Consider the following 23,326-nt stretch of genomic DNA (forward strand, 5'->3'; position numbering starts at 1 on the left):
TCAAGCTGATGGGATGAGCCTTTTGGCACATAGCCTCTTCATGGGTGTGCACGGGCAATTAGCAAACTCTTTGTATTGTGATATCCCACAATGGCCCATTTAGTTTTGATAGTCCTTCCTGATGGGTATTAGGTAATATCTTCCATAAGGATTTAGCACTGTGCACTAGGTATTTGAAAGAAGGGACTGTCTGGAAATTAATGGCCCAGAAAGCAAGGGCTTAGAGACAGAAAAAAAAATCAAGCTTAAAAGAACTAGAAATGTGACATTACTGAAATACTCACTACATGTTTACAGCAAAGTTGGGATAGCAGACAGGCCCAGTTTAATCTGGTTATTACAATGAGGTGGTTTTCAAACATTGCAGCAAATCAAATCACCCCTAAGAACTGAGAGTCATATTGTTTTAAGACGAGAAATTGACAGAGACAAAAAAACTGAAAGCTTTCTATGGAGTTTTATTAAACTACAGAGATAAATATCACACAATACAGTTGGTGTGGACTAGGACAGTGAAACAGAGCAGATCTAAAACATTGGTCAGAAAAATTACTAACTTGATTAGCAAATGTGCACTTCACACTTCTCAGATTTGAGAACCATGGAACTGCCAATTTGGGTAAGACTGGAACTCTGTTTATTCCTATAGGCTGTCTGTCTGGAAATGTCTTCAGAGCAAGGTACAAGACACTCAGCACTGGACAGTTATGAAGTGACCTGATACTAAGGAAATTAACTAGAAATTTCCCCTAAGTAGTGATTTGCTTATGTCCAAAAGAATGAGGATTTGAATCCCTACATTCTAATCCTATCTAATGTAATTGTGCATGTTCTTATTATCCATCAAATACACAGTTCAATTCTTTTTTCAGTCATCTGGACCTCAGTGATGTCTTCTAGCAATGAATTTCCTAGGCCATCCATATGTGTTGTGTGAGAAGTATTTCCTTTTATAATTTTAATTGGTTGCCTTTTAATTTAGTTGAACATCCTCTTGTTCTTGAATTAAGAGAAAGTGTGAATAGGAGGACATGAACCTTGCATGTGCTTTCCTCTTCGCAAATTATTCACATCGTCTCATTCATGAGCAAATCACAACAGTGCCATATAAGGTGGCAGGTGACCAGTAGCCTGGTTAAGAGTGGCTCCCACAGTTTAGATGACTCACGGTTATAGTCCATGCAGCCTACTTGAAAACCAAGAGGACAGTGTTGACACAGCGGAAGTGAGTATTACCACGAACAGTGCCTCAGGTCATTCAAGATATTGTCGTTGACCTCCAAACTCCAGTTATCTGAATGCTTGTAACTGAATTATTTTAAATTTAGGAATATGATTGGGTCTTCTACCTCTTTCAAATTCAAGAACTACTAAATTCTATTGGCTGTTGACCTTAGCAGCAATAAACTGTAATATGAGTAGATTACTGCAAACACTGCTAAATTAACATCAGCTAGCACAGTGTGGATAATTCTGACCATTTGCACTATGCTCTGTAAACTGCATTTGATCACAGCATATAAAAAAAAACAGCCTGTGCAGTACTCCATATTATTTTGAAGTGTACTGATCTTAAAGACATATTCATCCAATTTATCATTTAACTCAGAGCTTCTCAAAAGCTATTAAACACCACCATGAACCTGGAGGCCACACATATGTTACCACACTGGAAATGTAAAGAAATTATTTGAATCCCTTAATAACGACCTTGACCTATTGTACAAGGTGTACATATTGTCAACAATTTATCTCACTCTTGACCCTAGCTCAGAGCCTATCCCTTGGATACTTACAGTGGTGGTGGAAAGCCTTTTTCTCCCCATCTCCCCCTTTTGTAAAATCTGGAACACCGATCATTACAGTGCTTTTGGCAGCTAATTTGAACATCAGTGACTCAACTTTTAGAAGAAGCCTTTTCTGCCCTAAAGAATCAGAGTTTTCAGACTACAGTAATTGAAAAATCCCCAAACACTCACTCACAGAAGAGATACACATTACTGTAGGAACAGTCTACAAATTGTAAAGTATTCAATTTACATTCCCAGTACCTTGGGGCAGTTGTGAAGAATTTATATCCTTGGAAACCTTTGAACTAACAAAAGATAACATTTCACAGCAGAGTGTACTTGCATAAAGTTTTTTAACTCCATTCTTATTCTGAAGAAGTGTCTCCAACACATCTGCAGCCAGGGATCAACATACATATCTAAAATCTATAAAAGAAAAAGGAAAAGTGCATGTGGGATGTAGAAGGAGTGAAGATAGATATATCTATCAGTAACTTCTGGATTGTGTGTTAATTATTCATAAATCAAACCACACTTGTCCTTGTCTCGAAATTGACACCATCTTTACAGTATTTTGGGTTCAGTCAATATACAAAGAAACAATGGACCTGATTAAGGCCCCTTTATACAACTCTAAGGCCTTGTCTACACTTGCAAGTTGCAGCGCTGGTGAGGGGGTTACAGCGCTGCAACTTAGCAGGTGTCTACACTTAAAAGCTCAGCCAGCGCTGCAACTCCCTGTTTGCAGCGCTGGCTGTACACCTGGGTCTGCTTCTGGTGTAGCGAGACCAGCGCTGGTGATGCAGCGCTGGTCATCAGGTGATTGGACAACTCCACTCAAGCGATTTTTTATTGGCTCCAGGGTATTAGGACTTATCCAGATATCCTCTCGCCTCTCTGGGTCATCACTTTGCAACTCCACTGCCCTGGCCTCAGAGCCTGGAGAGGAGGGGGAGGTTGTAGAGGGAACCGAAGAGGAGGCTACTGAGGTTTGGAGACTCCCCGGAGTCATGCAGGCAGAGCTATTTTCCACCTAGGAAGAAGCTAGCCAGTCGCAGCTGCTGGGACTGGTAGTGAGGAACCAGAGAGGAGCGCTGTCCTGGTAATAAGCTTTATTATAAGGATCAAATGTTTTGGGAGCAGGGGGCTATGGCTGCCTGCAAGCATGCCTAATGTGGATAACCCATTGATTTCCCTGTAGCTGCTTGCTTTCCACAATCCAGAAACCCCATGGCTTCCAGATCAAGCAACCCCCACCCTTCCCAGTGAGCTGTTCGTGCAATGGGCTCTGAGAGTAGCTGCTGTGCAGATGTGGGTGTAAGGTTCAGTGGTATTTCCCTTGTAGCTGCTCGTTTGCTTTCCACAAGCCACAAAGAAACCCCATGCTCCAAGTGAAGCAAACCCCACCCTTCCCAGGTAGCTGCGTGGCAGAGATGCTCTGAAGATAGTTGCCTGGGTGGGCAGATGGGTGGTAGGTTCATGTGTTATTTCCCTGTAAGCTGCTCTTGCTTTCACAAGCCACAGAAACGCCATGGCTTCCAGAGTGAGCACACCCCCCCCCACCCACTTCCCAGGTGAAGCCACGAGCAGCCCCCCCTGTCCACTGTGTGAGCGCGTGTGGGGAAACTCGCCATCTCATCTGCAGTGTGCCGTACTCTGTGCTTGCTCAGACTGTATGTTAAATATGCTACAAAAACTCTTTTGAAAACAATGCAGGCTATTATTACAGTTTATCTCTGTTTTTTTTCTTTAAGTGACCTTGAATATGCTCCATCGTGCAGACTTCTGAAAGACAGCAAAGCTTAAGAAAAAAACCAAGAAGACAAGAAACGATGGTCGAAGCAGGTTGAGGATCTGCGTATATCCCAGAAATAAAAAGTTGCAAGAACTGAGGGATTAAGGAAACCATAGAAAAGGAACAGGCTGCAAGATAAAGGAGAAGGCTGCCAAGAGAAAAGAAATTGACTACAGAAGAAGCCAGATCGGCGGGAACCTTACAAAAAAAGTGGCGGGGGAAAAAAGCCTCTCATTTCTTTTCAGTCATTATTGTTAAACTTCCATAACTATACTGTAATACATAAAATTATATACATGCATCATATATGCTGTTCGAATTGGTCATTAATGACTTGCTGTTTCACATGTGTGGTCCACCACTCCTGGGCGGTGGTGGCAGGTGTTGTCCAGCTCTACCCATGCAAGGGTTAATGCCCTGGAAACTGCAGAGGGCACAGTGACATGCGGGCTGGCTGAAGGAGGCAGGGGCCTGACTGGAGTACGCAGGCCGGAGCGGGGAGGTAGGGTCCTGGCTGCAGGACAGGGCAAGGGACTGTGGGCTAGGTTGGAGACAAGGGGTTGTGGGCGGCGCTGGCTTCAGGAGTGGGGTGCCCAGCAGGGTACCTGGAAAGAACAGGGCAGAAGAGGTGCGGGCCTGGGCGAGAGTGCAGACTGGTGCGGGCAAGCATGTGTGGGGGCTGGTGGCTTTTGGCGCAGGGTGTGTCGCAGGGGTTGGATGGAGAACAGGACAGGGTGTTTGGGCAGAGGCTGCTGTGGCAACGGGGTCAGAGATCTGGCTGCAGGCAGAGCGCGGGGCCTGGACTGTGTGGGCAAGTCATGGCGTGCAGCATGAAGGCCCAACTGGAACCCCAGCCCTTTTAAGTAGCCAAACTCCCTCTACTCCGGGGAACACAGTTTTTAAAATAAGCAAGAGCCGCGGAGCGCTAGGGAATGCAAAGAGGGAGTGGGGCTCCAGCGGCTATTTGACAGGACCGGGGTGGCAGAGGCCACGACTGAGCCCACAAGGACTCATTTTAAATACCCCCTCACTGCCCCAAGGGCTCAGGGGGCTATTTAAAGGCGCACACACCACCAGAGCTCCATCCGGGAGGTCCGGACAGGGCTTGCCCGTGCTAACAGGCCGGAGAGCTCCAGCAGGGGTCCGCCGGGCCACTGCCACGTGGCTCATGGCCGGTAACGCAGCCGGCAAGCTCGCGACGCATATCGTGTTCCTACTGGCCGGGAGCGCGACAAAGCGCCCATCTACTGTAAACCTGCAAAAACGATACACATCGGCATATGCCCCACTCTCATGGGCTGGACCCCGGGCCGAGCGCCGCACGCCCCGCCGCCCCGGCTGAGCTCTTCCCTGGGAGAGCGGGGCCATGCCAGCGCTGACCCCGCCGGCTGCCTCACTCAAAGGAGCGGGACCATGGAGCAGACGCAGCTGGGGCCGGGGTAAATTTTTTTGGTTTTTTGTGTTTTTTTTTAACCAAGGTTGCGGGGGCCTCTAGGGCATGGGTCCCGATCCAGCATCACGGGTCGGGAACGGAAGCGAATGACCTGCATACCTCGTCCCCATCCACAACCCACAGCGACAAAATGGGATCAGGTGCTCTGTGGGATAGCTGCCCACAATGCAACACTCACAACAGCGCTGCAACCCACTGCAAGTGTGGACACACTGCAGTGCTGGTCGCTGTCAGTGTGGACACACTGCAGCGCTGGCCGTACACAGCTGTACAACCACAGCTGTAACGGCCAGCGCTGCAAAACTGTAAGTGTAGACAAAGCCTAGATGTGCAAAAGGTCCTTAAATTACATTTAAAGTGAATGTAGTGAGAATCAGGCCCAATGCATCTTGAGTCTTGACAAATTTAGTTGATTTCCTTCTCCTTGAAGAGGTCATATTTTTTATCATTGTTTATCATCTTAGATTTTTATTAATCAGGTCAAAATTGTGAAACGTTGTACTGTATACCGGGCTACCCATTTATTGAGAGCAAAGAATCTTAAATGACATCTAATACTATTTATTTTGATTCCTGCTCCTTATTTAGGCCCCACTTCAGCAAAGCTTTATAAGCATGTGTCCATTTCTGCATGAACTGTCTACAAATTGTGAAGTATTCAATTTACATTCCCAGTATCTTGGGGCTGTCTATTTCTATCCAGCAAACCTCTGAAGCAAACTTTAGGGCCATGCTTAAGTCACACTGAAGTCAAAGTTAATGTTAAGTCTACATGCGTAAGTGCTTTGCTGGATAGGGATGGACTGCTGAATTGGGGCCTTTGGGTCCAACCTTGCAGAGTGAGGCCCTGTGTAGTAAAATAAGAAATTAGCAATAGAAACAGGCAACATTACTGATTTCTTTTCCTCTTCCCCTCTCTTGATCAGAGACCACTCAATGTAAATTACTAATCTCATGATATCCTTTCACTTTGTCCAGTTTATACATTTCTATAGGCAGAAAGGGGGAAAAAAAAGAAGGAAGGGAAAAAAATCTGCTTCCAGCCACCCCCTGATTCTATAATTACCATATTCATGTCCAACACTGTGCATTGATGTGGAAACATTAACAAAAGTTTTAAAATACAATAATTGGTTACAGGTTTTTTTTCCACCCTATAAAGAAATTGATAAATGTTTCTATTAACTATTAAACCAGGAATCAACAGTATTATAAAACTGATTTATTCAGCCTAGAAAATTAGGCAATCCATCATGACTGATTTGCTCACATTTCCCCCTGCAAATAAGTCAGATGAAAACTTTAAAACCAATAAGATAATGCACTTAACAAATTCAGCTGAGAGAGATGGATAAACTAAGATGCCACTGGCATCAGTTAAGGAAAATCTGTTGTGTTTCCAATTATTTGAGCAGATTTTGTATCCCAATTTGCTGCCAGACCAGTTGAATCCTCCACTCCCCTCTTTCAAACCAAATCATCTGATCTTAAATCGGAACAAGCTCATCATAACACACTATGAAAGGCCAACAGAGGATAAATGACACCAGATGTTATATGAGTTTTCTTTTAGGCTTTCATTTCAGCCTTACTGCATTCCCCATGCTGCTTTCTACTTGTCAAAAAACTAAAATGTGCTTTGATAGATAACAACCCTGTTTTCTTCACTGGCTGAGCTTAGAGAATACCATTAAGTATTGATATTGATGGTGCTTAACTAGGGAATGCAATCTGGGATCTTGAAAATTGGGATTTGAGATTCAGTAGTATTTTTCAATCCCATGGCCACAGTGCTGCTAATCCCAGGATTTTTGAATGCATGTGTGATTTTACAAAGCAAAATAGGAGAGTACACTCAAAAACATAATTCCTAGACCCATCTGCTGCTGCTGAGCAATTTGATATCACGTAGAAAGATTAACAGTCTGAAACTGAACTGAAGCACTCCAGTGAAAAATCCAAGGCATCATCATTTTAAGTTGTCTTTTGGACTACAGAAGATAGGAAAAAACTAGCAAGTGGCAGACGCAAAGAGCAATACACACTTTCACAGCAGTTGGAGATTCATACATGCACAGCAGCTAACATGTATCACTATTTGGGTGGGAATCACGGAACCTCACTGCTGCTTCAGTCATGTCCATCCAACATAGATGCCTCTGGCATTCCACAAAACCTTACTGAGCCGCTGCCTAACTCTGTAGGTGCCTATAGTCTCTTAAGTGTTTAAGCTTCCACTGTTCAAGTCTCCAAGATGCCTATGCTTTGGCAGCTGGATATGCACCAGTTGCCTAAATCCTGACACTGCTCAGCACCAGACTCGCACCTACGCCCCAGCAGATTCACAAACTAGTTATGTTCATTATAACTTTTTACCTAGTGGTTAGAGCACAGACCATGGTGTTCAAATTCACACTCTGCAGAAATATTTAAACTGGGGTCTTCCACAGCCTAGGTTAGTGACCTATCTGCTGGGCTGTGAGGTATTCTGGGTGGGGAGCTCTCAAACTCTCCTATTGAAGTTGTTCCACTGTGTATAAATGCTTAAATCTTCATTGAGCCAGAGAAAGAAAGGGAAAAAAAAGAGAGAGAGAGAGACTGACTCTACAGTCCAGTGGTTAGGGCACTCACCTGGGAGGTGGAAGATCCCAATTCATGTTGTTTCTCCACATCAGATGGAGGTGTGATTTGAACACTGGTCTCTCACAGCTTAGGTGAGTGCTCCCAACTCCTGGGCTAAAGTGGGGGGAGGAGTTTGGCAGCACCTCATCCTCAATTTTTCAAGAAAAACTACTGACCTGGGTTAGGAACCCAACCTATGAGAGGTTTCTTGACTATGTATCCCACACGGAGGGAAATGCTCGCCTCCAGCCTGCAGGTAAGTGCCGAACTCCCTTTGATGGGTGGGGCTTAGGCCACACTCCTTTCCAGGGCATTTCCTACTGATTATCTTAGGAGGCTACATGCTCCCTGTGATGGCTTTTATGAATCCCATTCTTAGGTGCCTAACTTTCCTCATGCACAGGATGGGGAACCTGAGTGCCTCACTCAAGGTCATGAATTCCACTATGTGACAGGGCACCTTAAATTTAGTCACAGCAATTCTCAGCATAGGGCGACCAGATGTCCTGATTTTATAGGGACGGTCCTGATTTTTGGGTCTTTTTCTTATATAGGCTCCTATTACCTCCCACCCTCATCCCGATTTTTTACATTTGCTGTCTGGTCACCCTAGCGCAGCACTGCAGAACCTACCAGTACATTCCCCTTGTGAATCTCATCCTTTTGTACTTTTCCCTACCAGCTGGGATTGGGTGTGCTGATCCGGGAGAAGAATTTTGTCCCGTGAGTGGAAATACTTGTAAGAGCCAATCTGCAACATGCTAATTGTTTTCACAGATTAAGATTGATGGCTTGTCCAGTGAAAAACTTGATGTAAGGGAAATTGAAAAAAAAAAAAAAATCAACAGTGGTTGAAGAACTAGTTTCCAAACAATACAATTAATACTAAATAGATCAACTTCACCATTAAGCAAGAGGTCACTCACTCCCTAGTATACTGTCATAATTGACTACTTGACAGCATGATTTAAAACAAACAGGTTACATTATTATTCACAAATATCGTATAAAGAGAAGGACCAATAAATAATGGCATTTAGCCCTTGGCCTGATGGTGTGGAGGTAACATCAACGCAGAGGGCTGATGGAAGATCTGGACCCATGAAGGAACTCTGGAAAAAATTCCACACGATTTCAACAGCTTCCACCCCACCATCAACCTCAGCCGGACCAATTCTACACAGGAGGTCACTTTCTAGACACCACGTGCAAATAAGTGATGTTCACATTAACACCACCCTATACCGAAAACCTACCGACCCGAGCCTACCTTCATGCTCCAGCTTCCATCCCGGGCACATCACACGATCATTGTCTACAGCCAAGACGAGTACACCGGCATCTGCTCTAACCCTCAGGACAGAGACCAACACCTACAAATCTCCACAAGCATTCGCAAAACTACAATACCGCACGGAGGATAAGGAAACAGATCAACAGAGCCAGACGGTTGTACACAGAAGCCTCCTACTGCAAGACAACCCCGACAAGAAACCAACAGGACTCCACTGGCCATCACATACAGCCTCAGCTAAAACCCCTCCAATGGATCAATCAGGATCTACAAACCCATCCTGGACAATGATCCACACTTTCACAGGCCTTGATGCAGGCCAGTCCTCGCCCACAGACAACCTGCGCAACCTGAAACGTATTCTCATCAGCAACTGCACCACCGCACCATAGTAACTCTTAGCCTCAGCGAAACCTAATCATGGCAACAAACTTGCGATGCCAAACTCTGCCCACATAATCTACACCAGTGACACCATCACGGAATCTAACCAGATCAGCCACACCATCCTGTTCATTCACTTGCACGCTCCACCAATGTCATATAGGCCATCATATGCCAGCAATGGCCCCTCTTGGCTTTATGTACATCGGCCAAACTGGACAGGCTCTACGGAAAAGGATAAATGGACACAAAATCAGATATTAGGAACGGCAATATACAAAAAACCTGTATGGAGAGCACTTCAGCTTTCCCTGGCCACCACTATAGCAGACCTTAAGGTGGCCATCCTGCAGCAAAAAAACTTCAGGACCAGACTTCAAGAGAAACTGCTGAGCTTCAGTTCATTCTGCCAGATTTGACACCATCAGCTTCAGGATTGAACAAAGACTGTGAATGGCCTTGCCAACTACAGAACAGTTCTTCCTCTCTTGTGTTTTCGCACCTCAACTGCTAGAACAGGGCCTCATCCTCCCTGATTGAACTAACCTCGTTATCTCTAGCTTGCTTGCTAGCATATATATACCCTGGAAATTTCCACTACATGCATCTGACGAAGTGGGTATTCACCCACAAAAGCTCATGCTCCAAAACATCTGTTAGTCTATAAGGTGCCACAGGATTCTCTGCTGTTTTAAGTCAGTACAATTCCTCCCGAACTGGACTGACATGTGTGTGTTATGGTATGGTAACTTGCTCCCCATGTGGGGCTGGTTCCGCTTTTACTCATCACTTTCTGCATATACCTTAGAGTGCAGAGAAGAAGCAGTCTCAACACATCCCTGCATATCTTGACTGCACTTGCCTTCACAAGGCCTGATCCAAGGCCTATTAAAGTCAGTATTAAGACTCTCATTGGCTTTAATAGGCTTTGTATCAGGAGCAAGGATAAGGTGTTAGTCAACCTGACTGGAAATCTGCAAAGGTTTTCTCTAAATTAAATTGAGCTCTGCTTCAAACAACACATTGTTGGTCGCCTGTGGAATTCCGACTGCCAATCTGATTCCATGTTTTTCCACTGATGACACCTTTAAAATTGACTCAGCATCAACTTATTGGGTAGACCACACCAATAAGCCAGCAGCTGTCAGAAACCATGACTTACAGTATTAAACAGCATCAGCCTGCTTTGGCTGACATTCTGCAATATCTACATGGCGCAGCATTATTCGATACTGGGGATGAGCTCTTCTCAGCTCCCACTGCAGCAAACATTTACAGGAAGGGAAAAATACTCACATAGAGAGACTTGTGCAACCAAGTGATAATACAGAAAACCCAAAGGCGCGGCAGCACTCGCAGTGGAGACACAAAAATACCACGTCATGCAAAACTCGCTGCCATTTTCTTAACGGACCCACTTTTCACAGCACTATCAATGGGTGTGAAAGCATGTGGAAGAAGAAAAAACACAAAACATTACCACCTCCACCACCCCAGAAGTCTGAGATAGCAATAAAAAAAAAAAAAAAAATCAAGCACCCAGGCCACTATCACTACACAGTGGCAGTAACGTAATAGGCTGTTATTTAAAAAGAAATGCCCCTGTCTGAAGTTGAAGTTGAAGTATCATGCAGGCTTCATCTGTTGCTAGTATATGATATTATGTCTATTATTTTCCAATAGAATTCCCCCCCGTCCTGCCACCCCAGTTCTTGTACTACAAATTGTATTTAAAAAAAAAACTAACCCCAACCTCTCCACCCCCCCCCAAAAAAAACAAACACCTGGATTTTCTGTTGCCTCAATGTAGTTTATTGGAGACCATCAGGCTAGGAGATAAATGAACACAAATTAAAGAAAAAGCAACTCTGGGTTGAATACTGCCAACCTTATTCATGTAAGTAAGTCCAGTTGAAGGCAGTAGGGTTTCTTGCACAAGGCCAGCGATAGCTGTAACTATACCAAAACCAGATGAAGGGCAGACATTATTTATATAAAATGGCAGCTCAAATATCACATTCTTAAAGAAATGAGAAGCCAAAAAGAGGTAAAGCTCCCCGCTCCCGCCCATGTGTATTGGCTTTATTTGTTTTTACAAATACAATAGAACCTCAAAGTTACGAACACCTCAGGAATGGAGGTTGTTCGTAACTCTAAACAAAACATTATGGTGGTTCTTTCAAAAGTTTACAACTGAACATTGACTTAATATAGCTTTGAAACTATGCAAAAAAAAATACTGCTATTAACCATCTTAATTTGAATGAAACGAGCCCAGAAACAGTTTCCTTATCTTGTCAAATCATTTTATTTTTTTAAACTTTCCCTTTATTTTTTAGTAGTTTACATTTAACACAGTACTGTACTTTGTGGTGGTTTTTTCCCCTTTTTTGTCTCTGCTGCTGCCTGATTGTGTACTTCTGGTTCCAAATGAGGTGTGTGGTTGACCCATCAGTTTCTAACTCTGGGGTTTGCAACACACTGCTCTACTGTACTGTAAAACTTGCCAGACATGATTAGATACAATTCCTCCCAAAAAAAAAAGTACTCTCATCTTCTCTTTTTATATTTGTTAGATAAATTATGTTTAAATTACCTGAAGTGAAATAAAAATGGCTAAAATTCTTCAGTGTACCATCAGTAATATATGGAATTATGGAGACCTCATATTTAAGTATAATTGATCCTGACATCTTGGCAATGAAAAACTACTCCAGGATTATTTTCTATATTTAACTATTGTTAATTTGGCCCCAATCCAACAAAGCATGTAAACATGTGCTTAAATCCATCCTTATACAGCAAAGCACTGAAGCAGAGCTGGTCATAAAATTCTGAAATCTATCCATAAAAAAATATTTGCCCCTTTGGCTGACCAGCCCTACATTTAAGCTCGCGGGCAAGTTTAATTGATATCAATGGGATGTAAGCGGATGCTTAACTGCGTTGCTGAATAGGAATAGACTGCTGAATTGGGGCCTAGAGGCACAGTCCTGAGACAGTGAGAAGAGCCCAGGTAAAAAGCTGTGATCACACAACCCTCCACAGTTGTTGGGGGATGAAATCTCAAGGCTCACAAGGAATGTGAGGCCCAGGGCACTCATGAAGCCAGAGCAGCAGAGATGATCTTTGACTGCCCTTTTATTCCATGTGGTTCTAAGCTGTTCACACATAAGCTGGCTGTGCACTTGAATTACGCAGGCAACACCTTTTACTGTTCACTGCAGCAGGTAGCGCTGTAACCAATACTGCAAAAAGTTCTGTAAACTTTCAAAGTTTTCAATGAACTTGTTTTAACTGTGTTTGTGCCTCTTGAATATTTCAGCACATGGCAAACATTCCTGCCCGTGAACCTAAGATAGCCAGTTTTAAGTGAATTTGGAAGAATGTTCATGATAAGTGCATTTTAAATCCACAATCATGAGCATTCACACCAAATATCTGGTTTTAAGAGTTATACTCATCCAGTCAGAGAACAGAAATATCCCATGTGTCCTGTGTCCAGTCAAGACTGGATTTAAAAATAAAATAAGATATGCTCTATTTCAAAAAGGAATTAGCTGGGGGAAGTCCTATGGCTTTTGCTATACAGGAGATCAGACTAGGTGATCACAGTGGTCCCTTCTGGCCTTGGCATCTATGAACTGCAGTATCAAAAGCTCACAAACTACAGGCCAAGAGTTCACATGGAAACTATTCAGCTAATACTTTGGAATAACTAATAATTTCAAGAACATTGTGATCTGCTCACAGACAAGTCACAAATACAAATAGAAGCAAAAGCAATCAAAATCAGTATTTGTCCTGGCCTACTCTGCATAGGAGTGCAAAGTTCCACCAGACAGGATTATCTGCAGTTTGGGCCACCAGTACAACAGAAAAGCTGTGTTTCTGTTGCTTTAGATACTAGCCTGCTTGTATAAGCAAGCTCATAATTTGATTACTTTACCCTCTGTAGCAAGGCTATTTCTTGTTATGCTCTCAGGCAAATGTTCCATGATTTGAAGTTAAAAGAAACAGTATCATAATATTCTCAACAATATCTCTTCATAAAATAAAAGTCCAAAAGTGAATGATAGCCACATAGATATCTTTGGAGATCACAGAAGGAATTCTGAATTTCCCAGCATACAATTGTATGAGTATTTGCCTTCTCATATCTTTCCAGCTGAGAATGCTGCAGCCAAGTAAAGGGATTTGAATGCATATTGGCTCACTGTCTCTACTGTTTTGATTTGCAGACTGGCCAAGCAGAATGCAATTAGTACTTATTGACACCTTTACAGGAAGCGGTCATAAGGGACATGGGAAATTGAAAATCTCTTTTAAAAGATGGAAGCAAAATACTATATCAAAGCTTGCTGCTAAATAAGGAAAGCCTAGAAAAGTGCTCAGTCAGAATATTTGTATTTCTGTATCATTTAGGAAAATCCTATTATGGCTTTAGCCACAGAGACATCCCTGGTGTGCAAGATAGAGGCAGTTCATAAAATACATAACATTTTCTGTTAGAAAATAAGGCAACCTATTGCTTTCTTGTAGATGGCTATGTTACACCCGAGTTCCCATCAATAGAACATAATCTCATTGCAGCAGGCAATGCTCAATATCAATGAAACACTAGTATTGTAGGTATTTGTAGACTGCCAGCACCTAAAGGACAGAAAGACTTTGTGTTTTTACAAAGGCCAATATATCCAGAACATATTTATGAAACAAGGTATCACACCAAGGAAGTAAAATAGTTATAGCAATGTACTCATAAAGCAGTCGTCTCTCTCTCTTTTCTAATACTTTGCAACATCTTCACCTCAGACTTTGAAAGTTTCCGCTAGCAATGTCAGTTATGCAATGAGTCCCCTGTCAATTAATGCCAAATTAGATGCCTGCTGTCAGCAATCCCTAACATTGATAGAGCAGTGGGACTGTGTATGGTAATAATGTATAACTGGGATAATTCCTAATGCTCTAAGGAATCTGCGTTGTTCTCTGCAAAACTGTGTATGTTGCACCTTCACTTTTGCCATCTGTAGTCAGTGCAAAAATAAAAAAAGTTTTGTTGTGCAGTTATCCCAGTGATTACAATATAATAGGCTAATGAGATTACAAAATCTGATTGTGAACAAGACCAATTGTGTTAATTGGAGACTTCTGAACGGCAATTTGAGCTGCTGCTGCTGAGTTTTGAAATATAATCAGTTTTACTAATTTTATCTGATTTCTTAATGAAGCTTGCCTTGAGCAATTGTTCTATGTGTTCTTTAGCAAACAGCGTGTGTCATAACTGCTGACATTAATCTTGATTACTTTAGTTAAAATAAATAGTTATACTTGGGCAGTTTTCAGAAAATAAATCAATGAATATAATATTAGAAAGAGATGGGGGTTTATTTTTTATATTTGTTGTATTTGCAAGAAGTCCCATCTGTGAAACTTCTGTCTCTGCTGTGACCTGATCTCTTTCAGACCCCTATAGCTGTACCCATGGCTCATAACTGGATTTCCTTGTAGAAGGTATATTTACTGCTATAGAAAGAATGTGATACAGATTCTATTAGGAAAAGTCACTGGAATCAAACTTATGATTGGTGAGAGAGCAGAAGCTAGAGAGTATCTCAGGAAAAACCCACTACAAAGAGCTTTCTCATGCATGAATCTCAAAGTTGGCATGCACAGCCTCAGTGCCTCATTCTCCAGCTTCCAGTACTGACACTCAAGACTATAGAAATGCTCTCTCAATATAAGTTATTTCTTTTTTTTTTTATGGTGGATTAACATACTGAGGATGGCTATGTAGAGCATTTGTTATGCATTTGATGGTATGATGTACCATACTGCTGGTTACAAAAGGACGCAATCACATTTACAAAAAAACAAAACAAAACAAAAAACACTACAAAGGATAGAGGGAAATCGGAATATTGATGATGACTGAACAGAAGATAAGCATAGGAAGGAATAGTAAACATTTCTGAATCCCTGTTCTAGTATTAGCCTTTATTTTATGGTTATAATCCTTCCATAATTAGGATGAAGATTGACTAGTCTGAAGAATATTATACTTTTTTCTAGGACTAGTATGGCCTATATCACAATACCATTTGCATGTATTTATTGCAGGGTAAAGTCTGTGGATGCCCAATACAGTTGTACTGATTACATATTTGGATCCTAAACAGAAACTCTTTTGAGGAAGAGGACATAGGGTATATTAACCATTTATCTTGCCCTCTATTTATAGTCTGCACTAGTCTAGTAAATTAAAATGTTTAATCTAGCCTTGTTAACCTATGACCAATTAGAATCAAAATCTGTAGAATGAACTGGTTTATCTTTTAATCCACATTTATCTTAACTACACAATTCTGTGGCTACTACACATGAGGGTGAGTGAAATTCTTCTTCTTCTGATACGTCATCAGATGCAATTTCCAGCTTGATTAGACGTACATGTGCTACCTTTTGATCGAACATACAAAAAATACAAGTGTAGCCACTATGGTGCTGGTGGTGGGAGGGGCTAGACTTAATGATCTGGATGAACTGAAGGTGATCGGCACTTCTTAACTCAAACATATATAACAATTTGAATACAAAGATGTAGAACACTGAATGATTAACAGAATATTGGCATTTGGCACTGCATAGTCATAACAGGTAAAACCCCAATTCAAACAAAATTTCAGGGGTTTCTTCAAAGCTCACATGAACTTATCCAAAGCTATGTGGTCTCAAATTGCAATTTGCAATTTCCATGCAAAGAGAGACTCAGAAGATTTCCAGTGCTAGATGGTTCCAGCTGGTCTGGAAATACTATGATGAAATACTATTTCTGGTAGTATTGTGGGTCTTCATTTCTCAATCATGAGAGAAGTATAAAAGCAAACAATATATTGAACATTAATCAAACTTTTCTGAAAGTTTTCACTTAGGTTTAGTTTGAGTTTTGAGTGACAGTTTCAGCTATAGGTATACTCTAAATAACTTTCAATCTGGTTGAGAGGAATGAACATCAATGGAGGTTAGGTTCAGTTTAGATAGATAGCCAAGCACGTGGGTGCTTATCCAGATGACCTCAACCTTTTGAATCTGAAAACTTCATCGGCTGGCTGATCATTTTCTGTTGAAACTATTTTGATGGAACATTGGGTTTTTGACAAAACAAAAATGTTCACAAAGCCTCTACTTTCAGGGAAAAAATTTGATATTGTTAAAAAATCTTTCAGGTTATTTTTTTTCCTCTAAAATTACTAGTCAAAATTTCTGTCTAGCTCTAAAAATTGGACTAGAAAGCTCATGAGAAAGGCCAGGTGATTTTTTTACTACCATGTTCCTTTGGTGTTGTTCCAGGGGAGAATGGCTTTCAACTACATTGGAGGCAGTCTTAGCCATGGCAAATCATCATATCCCTCATTACTTTTCAGCCAGCACCCTATGCTTTTGAAACTGCACTGTTCCTCACGCTTTCTGGCTCTCTTTCTCTTGATGCTTCCTCTTCCAGAAGACTTTGCACAAATGCCAGCATATTTCTCCAGTGAATGGACCCTCTGGATTCTTTTTACTCTCTACTCAAAAAATTATAATGAATTACAAATATATATGATATTGAATTTGTTTTCTGGAATCTGCCCAACAAATGCTAACGTTTCACTTGGTTCCCATTGTATTCCTTAATTAGAGCTAACAGAACATCACCATCTGTGAGTCTGGTTGGTGGGGGGCACAGCACATGTCTGTCTTTCTTTTTAAGGGCTCAATTACACTTGGAAATGTACTGAAATAGCCATTCCAAAGTGAATTAAGCTAAATCAGAAAAAGGCACACATTCAGGAATAAGAGTGTCCGCCTGGAGGTTTACACCAAAATAACTATTATGAAATAATTATTCCAGAAGAGCTATTTTGGTAAATCTCCAAGTGTAGATAGACAAGCCCTATGTGCAACACTTGGCCCAAGTACGTTTTCTGGATTAACCATCTTGATCCATTTAATATGTCTGGTAAGGACAGACAGCAGTAAAACATTGAGCCTGATTCTCATTTATACTAAAGCCCTTTTCCCTGCAAATGATAAAGAAATCATTTTCAAAACATAACTACAGTTTTAAGCCCAAAATACATATAAGGATGTCCTATAGACCACCTTGTAACTGACATTTTAACCCTCTCACTTCCTATTAGGACTGAATAATTTATTTTTCAAGTGCTGTAACTTTAAAAGGTACAGTAGAGTTGATACGCCCTTGCTGTGCTCAGTGCAAGAATGGCTACCAAGTTTCAAAGCTCACACATACTTCTGAGAGGTCTGGCAGCAGCCCAAAACAGCAGCCTCTACTAAATCAGCCTGGATTTGACAAACATGGATTGATCCTTTCTTGCTATGTGTGAGAATCAGTTCCCCCAGCATGGCCACTGCTTTAATCATGTTCTTTAAACATAAACAGAATGACAGATTTTACAGTATAATCTGGTAGGCACAGCAGCCTTTTAGAAGAATGATTCATTAACCTAGAAGCTATGTTTAAGTAAAAAAAGACAGACAACAAGAAAGGGAGAGTGAGAGATCGGTTTTGTTCATGATTTAACACACAACTGTGATCCACTGAGCCACTCTCCTCCAGAATGCATTTCTCTGTCAAAAAAACCACTGCAAACAGTAAAGGGGGAAGGGGGGGAAGGTTTAGCTAAGCTTGGGGAGAAAAGTGACTTTAAAAAGTCTGTCTCTCTCTCTCTGGTTCTAATCTTAAAATACATTTTTGAAATGAAAAACACTTTATAAAAAGAGGAAACGACAATTTCTCTGTGTTGAAATAAACTGGATCTCAGTTATTAAAACAAAACTTCATATTCTTAAAATAGTTCATTTTTGATGGAGGGATTATCGTAGCTAACACTGATATATTAATCAACTTGCAGTGAGAGTTTCTGGGCCATGTTTTCATTTACACTAAGGCTTTGTTTACCGATACAGCTGCGTCATTGTAAGATCTCTCGATGTAGCTTTACTTCTCCTTGATTGCAACTAGGAGGATGTTAAATTGACTCATTGTCATTTTTCAGGGTTTATGCCAACAGCAGCATTTCAAAGTTTGAGTTCCTGGTAAGAAAGCCTGGAGAAATATGGACCTGGACTTAATTTTCAGAAGTATAATTGAAATGCCTAGTGCAACAGAACATAAAAGATTTGTGCTGCCTAGTTGTTTACTTCAAAGTTAGTGCTCCCAATTGCAGCTACAATCTATGGGATCAGCAAATTTTCAGCCATTTCAGGAAAGTAACTTTACACTCCTCAGTCACCAGCAATGGTTAAAGTAGATTAAGTAGCGTAGAGGGGGAGTTCACCCATTTTGGTGCAATTGTCACATGTCTAATGCAATATTAAATTATCTTAGGCTGTCTTACTATAAATGCTGCATTGGCACAGCCACAGTGCTGCAGCTGCATTGCTGTAGCTCTTGAGTCTAGAAACCACTACAGCAACAGGAGGGATTCTCCTATTGCTGTAGTTAATCCACCTCCTTGAGAGATGTTATCTAGGGATAAAAGAATTCTTCTGTCTTTTTAGCACTGTCTATACTGGGGATAGGTCAGCTTAACTATGTCACTCAGGGGTGTAGATTTTTCACACTCGTAAGCAACATAACTGGGTCAACCTAACTTTTTAGCCTAGGCCTAGCAAAGAGTGAGAGGCTCCAGCAAAAGGAAGAGAACAGTCTGGAGGGAGTTCACATTCCCAAATAAACATAGAGAGAGCCAAACAAATGTATGTGTGAAAGGCTGTCTTAGGAGAAATGCCTGGTGTTTCCTACCCATGTCTATCAAGGGTATGATATAGATTTGACCAGAATGGAGGACCTGCCTACCAGCATCATTGAAGTTTTCCATTTGCTCTATGACTAATGGATCCTTTTACTACTTAATTCAAAGTATGGCTTTTTTTTAAAAAAAAACAACAAAGATTTTGTACCAGTTAGAAACTTATTTTTAATAATTCAGTGACCAAATTGTTATTTAAACTCCTACACCCGGAGGCATCACACATCAGGTAACATCCACCTTGGTTAATGTTTGCATGGCCCCTGGAAACTGTAAAGTGGTAATTATTTTTATTTTTTCCTGTTCGCCCTTTGACCTATAGTTGCTTGTCTCCCAGTTTTTAAACACAGAGCTCTAAATGGATCCACCACACCCCAGGCACCAGAAGTCTTATCCATTGTACACATAACTTCACCTTACATACCTCCCCACTTTTCTTCTGACTAATCTCACCCACACCCCAAAGAATTCCAGAGTAAAAGAATTAACCTAAAAAATATGATTTTTTTTCACCCACCAAATATTCTTTAATTCCTTACAGGTATTTGTTATATTTTGTCACATCTATGCTTCTGAGAGACTTGCTGCTCTGAAGGCATTCAACAGCTAGTCCTTTCCTGTAGCAAGGTAAAGATGCTTTCCTTCTTTCATTTTCATTTTCTCAAATATCTGCTGAAAACCTGCAAGACTCCTGGGCCTAAAAATTAAATTAAGGTGTCTGTCTTTTTAGAATAAAGTGTTATCTGAATAAGTAAGTATTGGTTGGTCAGGCACAGGTAACATTGCTTGGTCAGGCACAGGTAAGATGTTATAAACACTGTTAGACAGGACTTCCATTTCTTTTGGACTGATTTTATATTGTTGTTCACTTTTATTATTTAGGGTTTTTTTCCCCTTTATAGATTTTGTCATACATGACCACGCTTTTGTTTGTAAGCATTCAATTCCAAGGAAGTATTCCAAGACAAAATAACCCTGTCTAGTTTCCCAAATAAACAAAAAAATGTTATTAAAAAGGGGGAGTTAAAGACTAAAATGTGCATAAAGGCCTCAATCCAGCAAAGCACTTAAACATATGAATTACTTTAAGCATATGGATAGTCTCCCCTTAAAATCTCTGGCAGGGAACCATATTTGAAATAGTTTAAAAACACTCTTGTGACCAAAGACAGTTGCAACAAAGTTTTCATTCAAGCATATAATTAACAACCATTTTAAAAAACCAAGCTAAAGACTTGTTCAGGGTTGCCTAGAGAAAGAATTTTTTTTTTTAAGGAAAAAATCCCTTTCCAAACTGGGTAAATCATTCTAAGAGTATGTAAGCTAATAACCCAGAAATATGTTAGGAAATAGCTGTCTAGTATATATAATTCTCACAGAACCATACTTGACAACTATTTCTGAACATAACCATTGTAGCTAGTATGGCTCTGCTGACACTGTGGACAAGACCTGAAAGGCTAGAAGGAAAGGAAAGACCTGTAATAAACTATAGTCAACCTCAGTCTGGCTGTTTTCTTATCTTAATTTCCTCTCAAATTAAATATAGCTGACAGAATAAGGAAAAGATAAACACATTTGGAGTTTGGGAGCAGAAAGTCTGACTCACTCCTATTTATGGTGCCTTCCTGAGTTGTGATATCGAACAAAAGAAAAAAGTATCCAGTTAGATTTTTCAGGCACATACAAAGCAAAAAGGGATATCTGACTTAAACCTTCCTCTGTGACATCATTCTGAACGACTCTGTAAAGTTCCCTGCAGTAAAATATCTACAAAGGTCATAGTATCTGGTTAAGTATCAGAGGGGTAGCTGTGTTAATCTGGATCTGTAAAAGCAGTATCTGGTTAGGCAGTTGAAATCCGTTTGCTGTCTTATGCACAGGATATTTGGATGAGAGTTTACTGTAATTTTCTGACGTTAGAGCTGGAAAAGTTATCACACTAAGAGTGGAACCTTGATAAACATTGAAGAGGGATAGCTAGGAACATGAAAACAAACCTGCAATGTAACTTTCTTTGGATTGCTGAGCCCAATGAGGGTTTTCTTTCTTTCAGAAGGATTTGTGATCTGTTAGAAAAAACATGCCCATGATCAAAAAGAGAGTATGTAAAAATGGCATCTTTACACTCCACACAGATCTATCTGCTCCCTCTGTGCCCTATGCTCAGAATCATATTGTATCTACTTACTTTTCTGAAAAAAATAATATATATATAGGCGTGCAGAGCCGGTACAGCTACCAAGGAGGAGGGGGAACTTGATTCTTTACCATCTTGTGGATCAGCAAACTGTCAACTAAATTCCAAATGCAGAACCTTTCATATTGTTGATGATGCATAAGCCTGGGACTTGTTCTGCTATGTAACTTAGGTGCCTTTGCAAATTCGACCCAGTGATTAAAATAAAATGTTAATATTTTGTACTTCTACTGCACCTTCCACCTAAGGATTTCAAACACTTAAAATGGGAGAGGAAAAATGCACATTTTCTTACTGAGCTTTATCAAATCACTTTGTTGTTGTTAAGGACTCTTTTTTTAAAAGTACAAACTAGCGGTAGTATCAGCTATACTACATGGCATGTACAAAGAGGAACAGTTCTAAGGTTTACACAGAAATATTTAACAGCACTTTCTGCACTGTGTTGACAGTTGTTTTCCATAGAATATCTTATTGAATACTGGCAATTGTCATTTTACTGTTTCCAACATAAAAATATATAGGGATACCTATTCCTTCAAATTTCTGACGGACACTAAGATTTAGCTACACTCTGGGTTAAGTATCCCTACAAAAATTCTTTTGACTTGCAGATAAAAGTTAGGTTAAATAGTGAAGACAAAGCATTTTCTCACATTGCTTTTTTTTTCCCCCCACGTGTCATCCAAAATGGTATTGTCATTATCTGCTACAATGAAATTTGTCATATGTTCATAGTGCACAGTGGGAATCTCTAAAATTGTCCCCGTAGATTCAGGTTCGGATTCAGCCCCTAAAGGTTCACTTGAGTTTAATTTCATCAATCACATATGGATAGTTATTTTTGCTCTTGCTTAGCCTCTTTTTCACTCTCTGACTGTTGCACTTAAGTCCACATTAGCTCTGACCATTCCTGCATGGAAGCACAGAGCAAAGCAAACACCACAATGCCTAAGACCTTAGGTGGGTAGCTTGCTTCAAGCCAATTTATTCACATTTGCAATGGTAAGATTGATTTTTATCCTGCACTTCCAAGTTTATTTAACTCATTTCAGTAACTGCCACAGATGTGGGGCTGAGAACATCTTCAAGGTTGCTGTCATCTGGAATTTTATGTCCTTCATTTTCTTTCACTCTGTATGCCTGTCACATCAGCTTAACTATGAGTAGCATACTAGCCAGTACCTCTGGCATACTGTATATTAATAGAATATTGATATAACCCAAATACTGTTGTGGGATTCATCATTTGGTAAATCCTCTGCCGTCTGCAGTTTTACAGAGTCATTTAATTAGCAATTTTACAACCTCCTATTCTCTCATTAAATTAATTAATAATTAAGTTCAAATATAGGCATCTTTAATGTCATAATTATATTTCAGTTTTATGGTCACCAGAGTTTAGCTCATTAGGCTGGGTACTCATAAACCACAGCTCTGTTTAGGGGCGGAGGCACTGCTACACAGGTAGACGGATTCCATTTGGTATTTTAATCTCTTTCCCCTCCCTCCTCCCATGCACTGTAGCAGCAATGGCATTTTCCTGTGACAGTTCTGTCTTTTTTCCTTTCACATATAAGGTTTTTTAAGTTTTTTTTTTTTTTTTAAAGTCAACCACCAACAATATACACGTCCTTAGAGGCCCCCTATTACTCATCACTGGAACAGCCGTTTGATGATGTCCTATTGTTCCTCTGCTCCCTTGAAGGCATGAGGGACTACCACCTTCAATCTTTGGCATTAAACACAGACAAAATATCTATAGCACACTGTCTAGAGTATTATACTTCCTATTTGACTGTATGATTTACAAAGGCAAAGGCCTTAGTAATGGTATTTCACACAGTATGATATGTTGCACATTGTTTTATATGTAGTGGATTTATTTCAGTCATTATCACTGATTAAACCAGCTTAGTTGAAAAGGCAAAGAAAAACTTGGCTTTGAAATTGTTCTTATTTAATTTTGTTTG

This window comes from Chelonoidis abingdonii, chromosome 2 (assembly GCF_003597395.2).
Source record: "Chelonoidis abingdonii isolate Lonesome George chromosome 2, CheloAbing_2.0, whole genome shotgun sequence".
Lineage (NCBI taxonomy): Eukaryota > Metazoa > Chordata > Testudines > Testudinidae > Chelonoidis > Chelonoidis abingdonii.